Raw genomic sequence first — 9,277 nt, 5'->3', positions numbered from 1 at the left:
GGTGTAACGACAAGTATGAGGCAAGATGGAAAGACATTGAAAAAGAAGGGAAGGGATACAAGGTACAAGCTCTGGTGGGAGATAGGGAACTATTCAAAGAGAAAGAGGGACTGTTAGATCCAATCACCAAATGCACCTTGACCATATGGAACAGAGTAGTAAAAACACACAAATTGGAGAAGCAGTCAGGGGTTCTGAGATGGATAGCACATGACAAGAGATTCAAACCAGGGAGGTTGGACCATGGATTCAGAAGGTGGGAGAGGGGGGGGGGGGGGGCAACAGCGATATGCAAATTGATAGAGAAGGGGGAAATACAAACATTACAAAAATTAAAGGAGTTATTAATTTGGACTAGAAAACAGGGACCACTTCAGATATCTACAGATTAGAGATTACTATAATAAAGAAATAAGAGGGGACAAGGACGAAGAGCAGAATGGAATAATTAGGATGATAGTAAGGGCATACGAAGGAGGGAAAGGAAGGGTAATATCAGCACTGTACCGGGCTATAATGACCAGCAAGGGACACACGACCGATTACATAAGGGAGAAATGGGAGAGAGAACTAGAGATAGGAATAACAGGGAAGGAATGGGGTAACATATGCGAGGTGCAACATTCAACAACAGGATCGAGGATATGGAAAGAGTTTGGATGGAAAAACATAATCAGATTCTTTATAACCCCAGAGCTGAAGGGAAAATATGCACCAACACAAAGAGCATGCTGGAGGATGTGTGGGAAGGAGGGGGCAAATCACACGCACATATTCTGGGGATGTCAGAAGCTGAAGGGGTATTGGGAGGAGATAGGGGAGGCAATGAACAGAATATTAGGATACGGGTTACCACAAAAGGGGACTGGTGCTTTACTTAGGAGACCTGACACACGAGGGAATACAAGGGGGGGACAATTTTTTATTTTTTTTTAAACTTTGACCAGTCACCTGGTTCTTTTAGCGTTTTTTTTATCGCTTTTTCTTCGCATTCATACTTGGTCAAGTTCGACCGACAGAGCAGGCTGAAAGGGTTCAGATGGGGGGGAAAGACACTCTGGGAAAGGCACGGCTGCCGTCCGGGATTCGAACGCGCTCAGCCCCAGATCCGCGCGAGCGCGGTTGTCCACGGCGCTGAAATAGCACTCGCGGTACGTGGTGAGCTACTGGAGCTCCCCGGGGGGGACAAATATTTAATAAAGATAATGTTGATAGCGGCCAGAAAAGCAATAACAAGACTGTGGTACAAAGAAGACCCACCGACAATAGCACAATGGGTAGGAATAGTAGGGGAGATACAGGATATGGAGAGGATAACACACATGCTGAGGTTACAGGAAGAGAAATTTGGAGAAAGATGGGGAAAGTGGGAGGATTACAAGGGGAACGAAAACGACATCACAGAGGAAGAACCAAATGCAACACAAGAGGGCGAAGGGTAAAGGAGGAAAGAGGTTCAAGGAGGGTCTCTGAACCCATGTCACAAAATGCTGCTTTAGTTAGCTTTTTTATTTTAATTTTTGTTTAGGGTATGACAACTGTTTTATGTTTTTCCATTTTATTATTTATGTTTGTGGAATTTCTGCTCAAGTCAGTATTTTTTATTTTGTTTTTGAGTGTTAAATTTTTTTCTTTATTGTTTATGTCTGTTTAATAGTGTTGTTGATGTTATTGTATATGTGGTGTTGTATGTCTATAAATGTTTAATAAAAATGTAAGTTTAAAAAAAAAGAAATGGCGGAGGATGCCAAATCAGAATGTTTTTTTTCCTTCTTTTTTAACAACCTATGTCTTGATACTGCGTTATTAGATCTACAACCCGTTGCAAATTGCGATATGGGACCGTTATGCTATAAGGCCGATAGCGGCATCGTTTCACTAACAGAGCTCAGAGAAAGTGTTACGAAAGAAAGTGTTACAAAGTGATGAAAGAAAGTGTTACAAAGTGGCGTAATAAATTCAACCACATCGTCTATGTTTGGACTAATTAAACTGGAGTCCACACATCCTATTGCACGTAACAACAAACGTTACATGACGGTCATCACAGTGCAACTCTTCTCAGTTCGGCAAATAATGCAGACGTTCAGGTTGAACTCAAGTGCATTTACTGGGCAACACCCTCTTCTGAACAGACTGCCTTACAAAATGCTTTAAACAAACTTATTGTTACCAAAAAGCATTACAATGACAGCGTTTTGATCCTATAGTATGAATTAGTTCTTTGACTTGCCATGCCTTTCAATTTTAACATATTGCATAATGGGTACAATACAATACGGCTCAATACAAACAATTGTTAAGGGAATGCAGACTGTTGTAGCTTGGACTGGGGTCCTTATAACAATAACTTGACAACACATGGTAGCTGCAGCTATTTGGGACAGCTCTGTTGTCACCGGACGTTGGTGAGGGCACGCAGATGTCGGTATCTACTGCGCATGGGCGTTGAGCAACAACGGCTCCGCGCAGATTACACGACACGTTGTCGGCGAGTTTTTGGCGTTATTCCAAAACGGAAACACAATTTCGCGTTTTCAGTAGGGCCAAAACGTTTTCCTGCCAAAACGGCATTTCTATCTAACAGGGACAGCAAACGTATTCAAAACGTATTCAAAAACGAACACAAAAACACTAGTCTAACCATGGCCTCAAAACACATCAGAGGATATCAGCAATACCCCCTGCCAGGATTTAATTCAACTGGGGAGAGAGGAAGAGAGAGAGGGAGGGGGGGCTCATAGAGAGAGATAGGAGGAGAGCAAGAGGGGGGGCTGATAGAAAGAGAGAGTGAAGGAGAGAAGTCTTGCTAAATCCAGCTAGTTTGGCCTCAGATGACTCTATACACAGTGTTTCCCATTAATTACCTAGACTGTGGTGGCCCGCTATTTTTTTTTAAAAGAAGAAAAAATGTGTTCTATATAAAGTTTGCCAATAGGGATGTATCAGTAGTAGTGCTGTCAGGCGATTAAAAAAATTAATCTAATTAATTACAGGATTTGTAATTAATTAATCTAATTAATCGCATTTTAATCGCATAACCATTTTATGCCTGATATTCTATATTCTATAATCATATTTCAAATTGCATGTGTCCGGATGGCAGAATTCAGTACTGTATCTACAAAACCTTCTGTTTGATCATCTTCCATCTATTAATTTGCTTAGATTTTTCAGGTCTGGTCAATTTGAGCATGGTGTTATTCACAGTCAAAGATAACAAAAAAATATTGATATTCTCATTTGGTTCATTACAATTTACTCAAAATAAAATTTTCATTCAATCAATCACAGCGCAGATTGAGTGATTGAATGAAAATGTTATTAACAGATTGCAGAATGGGTACAATACAGTACGGCTCAATACACACAATTGTTAAGGGGATGCAGATCAGAGAAAGACTTTCGTCTTGTTTACATCAGGGTCCCCCATTTTCAATTCATAATAAATTGTAAGTAAGGGTGCAACTTGCACTGTGCAATCCATTCTTTGTGGATCTAGCCCACAGTATTTCTGACACTGGGAATACATTCCCTGAGATTCATAGATGTCCCTAGAATCAGATACCAAGAACATGCAAATGGACCATATTAAAAAACATCTGTAAATGTGTATTCTACATTCTTATGGAATGAATGAGATACAAAAAAAATATTATAAAAAAAAAAAAAAAAAAAAAAACGTTTTTTTTGTAATTAATTTTGAGTTAATTTTCATAACGCGATAATTTTCTGTGTAATTAATTAATCTAATTAACGCGATAAACTGACAGCCCTAATCAGTAGTATTGGCAGTGGTAGTAGTCGTAATAGTAATCCAGTATATCTTTTTTTATTTTCTAAAAAATAAACCTGCAGTTCAACACAGGTAACCACTTTTGCTTCATTTCTTTGATGGCTCAAATGTCTGCTCTAGTAGTCTAGTCGATTTTGTGTTTTGAGCACAAAGTTCATCATAGATCTGGCCTCTTTATTTTGCTCTCAAAGTTCACCAGATTGATGCATTTAACTTTAAAATGTACAAAAAATAAACAATTCCGGGGGGGCATGCCCCCGGACCCCCCTAGAGGCTCCAAGGTTCAGTTTAGTGAATTAGTACACACAGAGTGAGCGAGAGTGAGAGTGAGAGAGAGAGAGAGAGAGAGAGAGAGAGAGAGAGAGAGAGAGAGAGAGAGAGAGAGAGAGAGAGAGAGAGAGAGAGAGAGAGAGAGAGAGAGAGAGAGAGAGAGAGACAGAGAGAGAGAGAGAGACAGAGAGAGAGAGAGAGACGAGACAGAGAGAGAGAGAGAGAGAGAGAGAGAGAGAGAGAGAGAGAGAGAGACAGAGACAGAGACAGAGACAGAGACAGAGACAGAGAGAGAGAGAGAGAGAGAGAGAGAGAGAGAGAGAGAGAGAGAGTAAGATTAAGAGGAGAAAGAGGGAGAAAGAGGGAGAGGAAGATAATAGATCAATGTGCTTTTTGAGAACACTAGCTCTGAACATAATGGCATTAATTTCAGTAGGTTTATTTACATTTAACTTCTCTGAAATATACAAGGTGCTGCACACAACACAGAGAAAAGGTGCAAGGTCATAACATCTCAAATGAACGAGTCTGACTTCAGGAGTCTATCGATTCGATCGACTTATTTTATTTGGAATATAATGTATAAACAAAAGTAAGCTACTTTTCAATACTATTTAAATAAAAAAATGTATAAATGTCTTGATGATGTCATTCGTTATACAGTAGAGCCTATCAATTGTTTTTAAGCTCAATAAACAGATAATATATGACCGGAATTTCTCCCATTTGTCCGGGAAATTGAAATCTTCTGTGACACGTGGACCAGCCCCAGTTTTGGAAACCCATGGCGACCAGTCGGCTGGTTTACAACATGGGGGGCGATTCTGTTGGTACAATAACCAGGCTGGGAACAACAATGCCAGGCAATCACAGATCTTGGATTTCACAAATTGATATGAACACAAATGGACCTCAGACAGTATTGATTCCTCTCATTTGTGATAATGCACCACACTCTGCAACACTGCCGTTGGTTTCACCATCAAAAAAGTGGACACTACAGGATTAATAAGTGTGTACGTGTGAGAGAGAGAAAGAGACACGCACACGTGCAGACACATACCATTACTACAAAGTATTACCACATCGTATCATTTGCAGTGATGCAAGATATATCGGCCGCCGATATAATATCGGCCGATATGGCCGTTTTTTTTAACACATCGGTATCGGTCCGATATCACGATAGGGCCGATATGGGCCGATATTAAAAATAAATATATATATTTTTACATGTTTTGGCCTTAAATAGTTTCAAAATATCAGTCATTTCTGAAAATAAGTTACAAAAGTTAAAAATAATTAAAATTAAATAAAAGCGTTTTGGAAAATAGCTCTTTATTTGATTATCATAAAAAAGTATTTTCTATACAGAGATATCGACATCGGTAAATATCGGTACAACAATATTAATATCGGTTATCGGTAGGGATGCTCGATATTGGCTTTTTTACCGATACCGATATACCGATATTGTCCAACTCTTAATTTCCGATATCCGATATATGCAGGGTTTCCCGCGCCAAAAAACGGAATAATTTCAGGTAACTAACATTACATATCTCTTGTTGTGGAATTAACACAACATTATGCATACTTTGACAATAAATAAAATCTGAATTTGTTCTTACTTGCTTGCCTGGGTAAATAAAGGTTATAGAAATGTAAAAAAATAAATAAATAAAAAATTTAAAACCGATACCGATATTTTCCGATATCACATTTTAATGCCGATATCGGCCGATAATATCGGTAGGCCGATAATATCGGACATCCCTAGTTATCGGTATCGGCCACAATTTTCACATCGGTGCATCACTAATAATATGTATTAATATAATCCTGAGAACCAGTTAGAATTGTGGTCTAAAGCAGTGTAAGGGTTAAGGTTATAGGATCATATCTCAGCCCTGAGGAAGATCAGTTCTAATCCGTGTTAACCCTCCCATCTCCACTTCCAAACACTTCCTATTTAGACACTTGTGTATATTAATATTAAGGATACATTTTAAAACATTGGACCTGTATTTAATTTGTCATCTGCAGAAGCAATGAGAACATATGGTATTGTTTTCTTTTCATTTTGATGGTTGAAGCTACGCTGAGTTTGAGTAACTACAGCCCGGCACTTTCTGTGTCACTGGTCTCAGTGCTGCCGCTTTCGCCCTGCGGCGGTAAAGGGAAGTGGTGGAGTGTGAAGTTGGGGATGATACTGAAGGATATCCAGCTCCAAATCCTGAAGTTTAAGTGGCTCAGACAAGCATCAGGCACAATGGCACAGTGGTTAGCACTGCTGCCTCACAGGTCCTGGGTTCGAACCCCAGCAGGGGGCCTTTCCGTGTGGAGTTTGCATGTTCTCCCTGTGTTCCGTGGGCTTCCTCCAGGTACTCTGGTTTCCTCCCACACCATAAAGATACCATACAGACAGGGACTACAGATGAAAACTAGCTCATTAGCTAATTTTGGCACATTTACATTGATGTGGAAACTGAATATGTTGATTAATGTGCACTGTCCCTGGGTAAAAAAATATATAAATAAACTTAAAGAAAAACTTAAAACAAATGTGGAAGTCTGCCCAAGTGCAACCTGGTTGCCTTTGGCCCACTCACTGCACTCTCCATGGTGCTGAAACCTTTATCTCGGATTTAAGGTGCACAAAATATGAAGACATAATCAGCCTACAATTTACATAAATTTCTGCAGTGTTTCTACTGCTTAGCCCTTTAAAAAAAAAAGGCCACAAGCGAGCTCATTACCCTGCTGCCTGCAGTACACATGGGCTTTTAATGAGAATGAGAATTCCCCTTGTGGGACGAGAAACCTTTCTAATCTTATCTCCTTATCTTAATTGCCAACATGGCTTTTTAGGGTAGATGATGAACAAATATGGAAACTTCTATTCCCATAATGTGGCAAGTGCCTGGCGAACAATAATAGCAGGCTAAAATGTTGAATGTGTGTGTGTGTGTGTGTGTGTGACAGCCAATACTTGTGCTTCAACTTGAGTAGAATTATAATTGAAGGACTGGCACTTTTACCAGAGTACTACTATCAATGCAATTCTGTTTCTACTTGAATTAGGGCATAACGATTAGTTATACTGCTTTCTGAGTAGAGCATGGGTGAATGATAGACCTGGGTAATTAGAAATTAATATAATAATAATAATCTGTGAGGCGGCTGGGTGGCGCAGCGGACATTGCGCTCGTCACCAACGCAAAAGACACCGGGTTCGACTCCGGCTGTCGGCGTTGCCTCCGGCTTGGGCCGGCCGTCATACTAACTCAATTGGCAGAGTTAGCGGGTGGAAGTCGATGGGTGGTAATCTGGACGTTGTGGACAGCGACTCCTACAGGTCGGTCAGGGCGCCTGCACAGCAGAGACAGGAAATGGCGGGGGTAGTGTGAGCCTCCCACACGTTACACCTCGCCAATGAGAGTCCGCGCTGGCAGGTGAAAAGATGTGACAGGCTGCCTCCACATGTATCGGAGGGGACACGTGATGCAAGGCTTCTATCCGCCCTACGACCAGCCTGTGGGGGGCATATGCGAGCAACGTTCAAGACAGGGGAGGGGAGAATTGGCACGACAAATTGGGATGGGAGAAAAAATTGAAGAAAAAGAAAGTTGGAGGAAAAAGTGGATCAAAAAATAATAATAATCTGCACATGTGCAAAATCACAAAGATAAATACTCCAATTGCTGCTCATCGCATTTAACATACATGGTAAGGTAAAGTGTGATATCAAACCAAAATTTTTAGCTGCGGTTGTTATCATTCATTTAGATGACAGAGTCAGGCGCAACAATATCACAATTTCGTCGAGGCATGATCCTCGTGTGATACGATAAAACGATAATATTAAATTATCGCCCCAACCCTAGCGAAGTGTCCCTTTCAGTAAAGTATTTGGCGGCCAGTGTGAGAAGGCTGGTTTCCTGTTTAACGACCGCAGCGAGTGTCCGTCTCTCAGCCACTGAGCTGCTTCAGGCGTCACTACAGGGAGTGTCCGTCTCTCAGCCACTGAGCTGCTTCAGGCGTCACTACAGCGAGTGTCCGTCTCTCACTGAGCTGCTTCAGGCGTCACTACAGCGAGTGTCCGTCTCTCAGCACTGAGCTGCTTCAGGCGTCACTACAGGGAGTGTCCGTCTCTCACTGAGCTGCTTCAGGCGTCACTACAGGGAGTGTCCGTCTCTCAGCCACTGAGCTGCTTCAGGCGTCACTACAGGGAGTGTCTGTCTCTCAGCCACTGAGCTGCTTCAGGCGTCACTACAGGGAGTGTCCGTCTCTCACTGAGCTGCTTCAGGCGTCACTACAGGGAGTGTCCGTCTCTCACTGAGCTGCTTCAGGCGTCACTACAGCGAGTGTCCGTCTCTCAGCCACTGAGCTGCTTCAGGCGTCACTACAGCGAGTGTCCGTCTCTCAGCCACTGAGCTGCTTCAGGCGTCACTACAGCGAGTGTCCGTCTCTCAGCCACTGAGCTGCTTCAGGCGTCACTACAGCGAGTGTCCGTCTCTCACTGAGCTGCTTCAGGCGTCACTACAGGGAGTGTCCGTCTCTCACTGAGCTGCTTCAGGCGTCACTACAGGGAGTGTCCGTCTCTCACTGAGCTGCTTCAGGCGTCACTACAGCGAGTGTCCGTCTCTCAGTCACTGAGCTGCTTCAGGCGTCACTACAGGGAGTGTCCGTCTCTCAGCACTGAGCTGCTTCAGGCGTCACTACAGGGAGTGTCCGTCTCTCAGCCACTGAGCTGCTTCAGGCGTCACTACAGCGAGTGTCCGTCTCTCACTGAGCTGCTTCAGGCGTCACTACAGCGAGTGTCCGTCTCTCAGCACTGAGCTGCTTCAGGCGTCACTACAGCGAGTGTCCGTCTCTCACTGAGCTGCTTCAGGCGTCACTACAGCGAGTGTCCGTCTCTCAGCCACTGAGCTGCTTCAGGCGTCACTACAGCGAGTGTCCGTCTCTCAGCACTGAGCTGCTTCAGGCGTCACTACAGGGAGTGTCCGTCTCTCAGCACTGAGCTGCTTCAGGCGTCACTACAGCGAGTGTCCGTCTCTCAGCACTGAGCTGCTTCAGGCGTCACTACAGCGAGTGTCCGTCTCTCAGCACTGAGCTGCTTCAGGCGTCACTACAGCGAGTGTCCGTCTCTCAGCACTGAGCTGCTTCAGGCGTCACTACAGGGAGTGTCCGTCTCTCAGCCACTGAGCT

This window comes from Notolepis coatsorum (genome assembly GCF_963971535.1).
Source record: "Notolepis coatsorum genome assembly, chromosome: 6".
In the NCBI taxonomy this organism is placed as follows: domain Eukaryota; kingdom Metazoa; phylum Chordata; class Actinopteri; order Aulopiformes; family Paralepididae; genus Notolepis; species Notolepis coatsorum.
The sequence above is the reverse complement of the archived record's forward strand: the minus strand, read 5'-3'. Positions refer to the sequence as shown.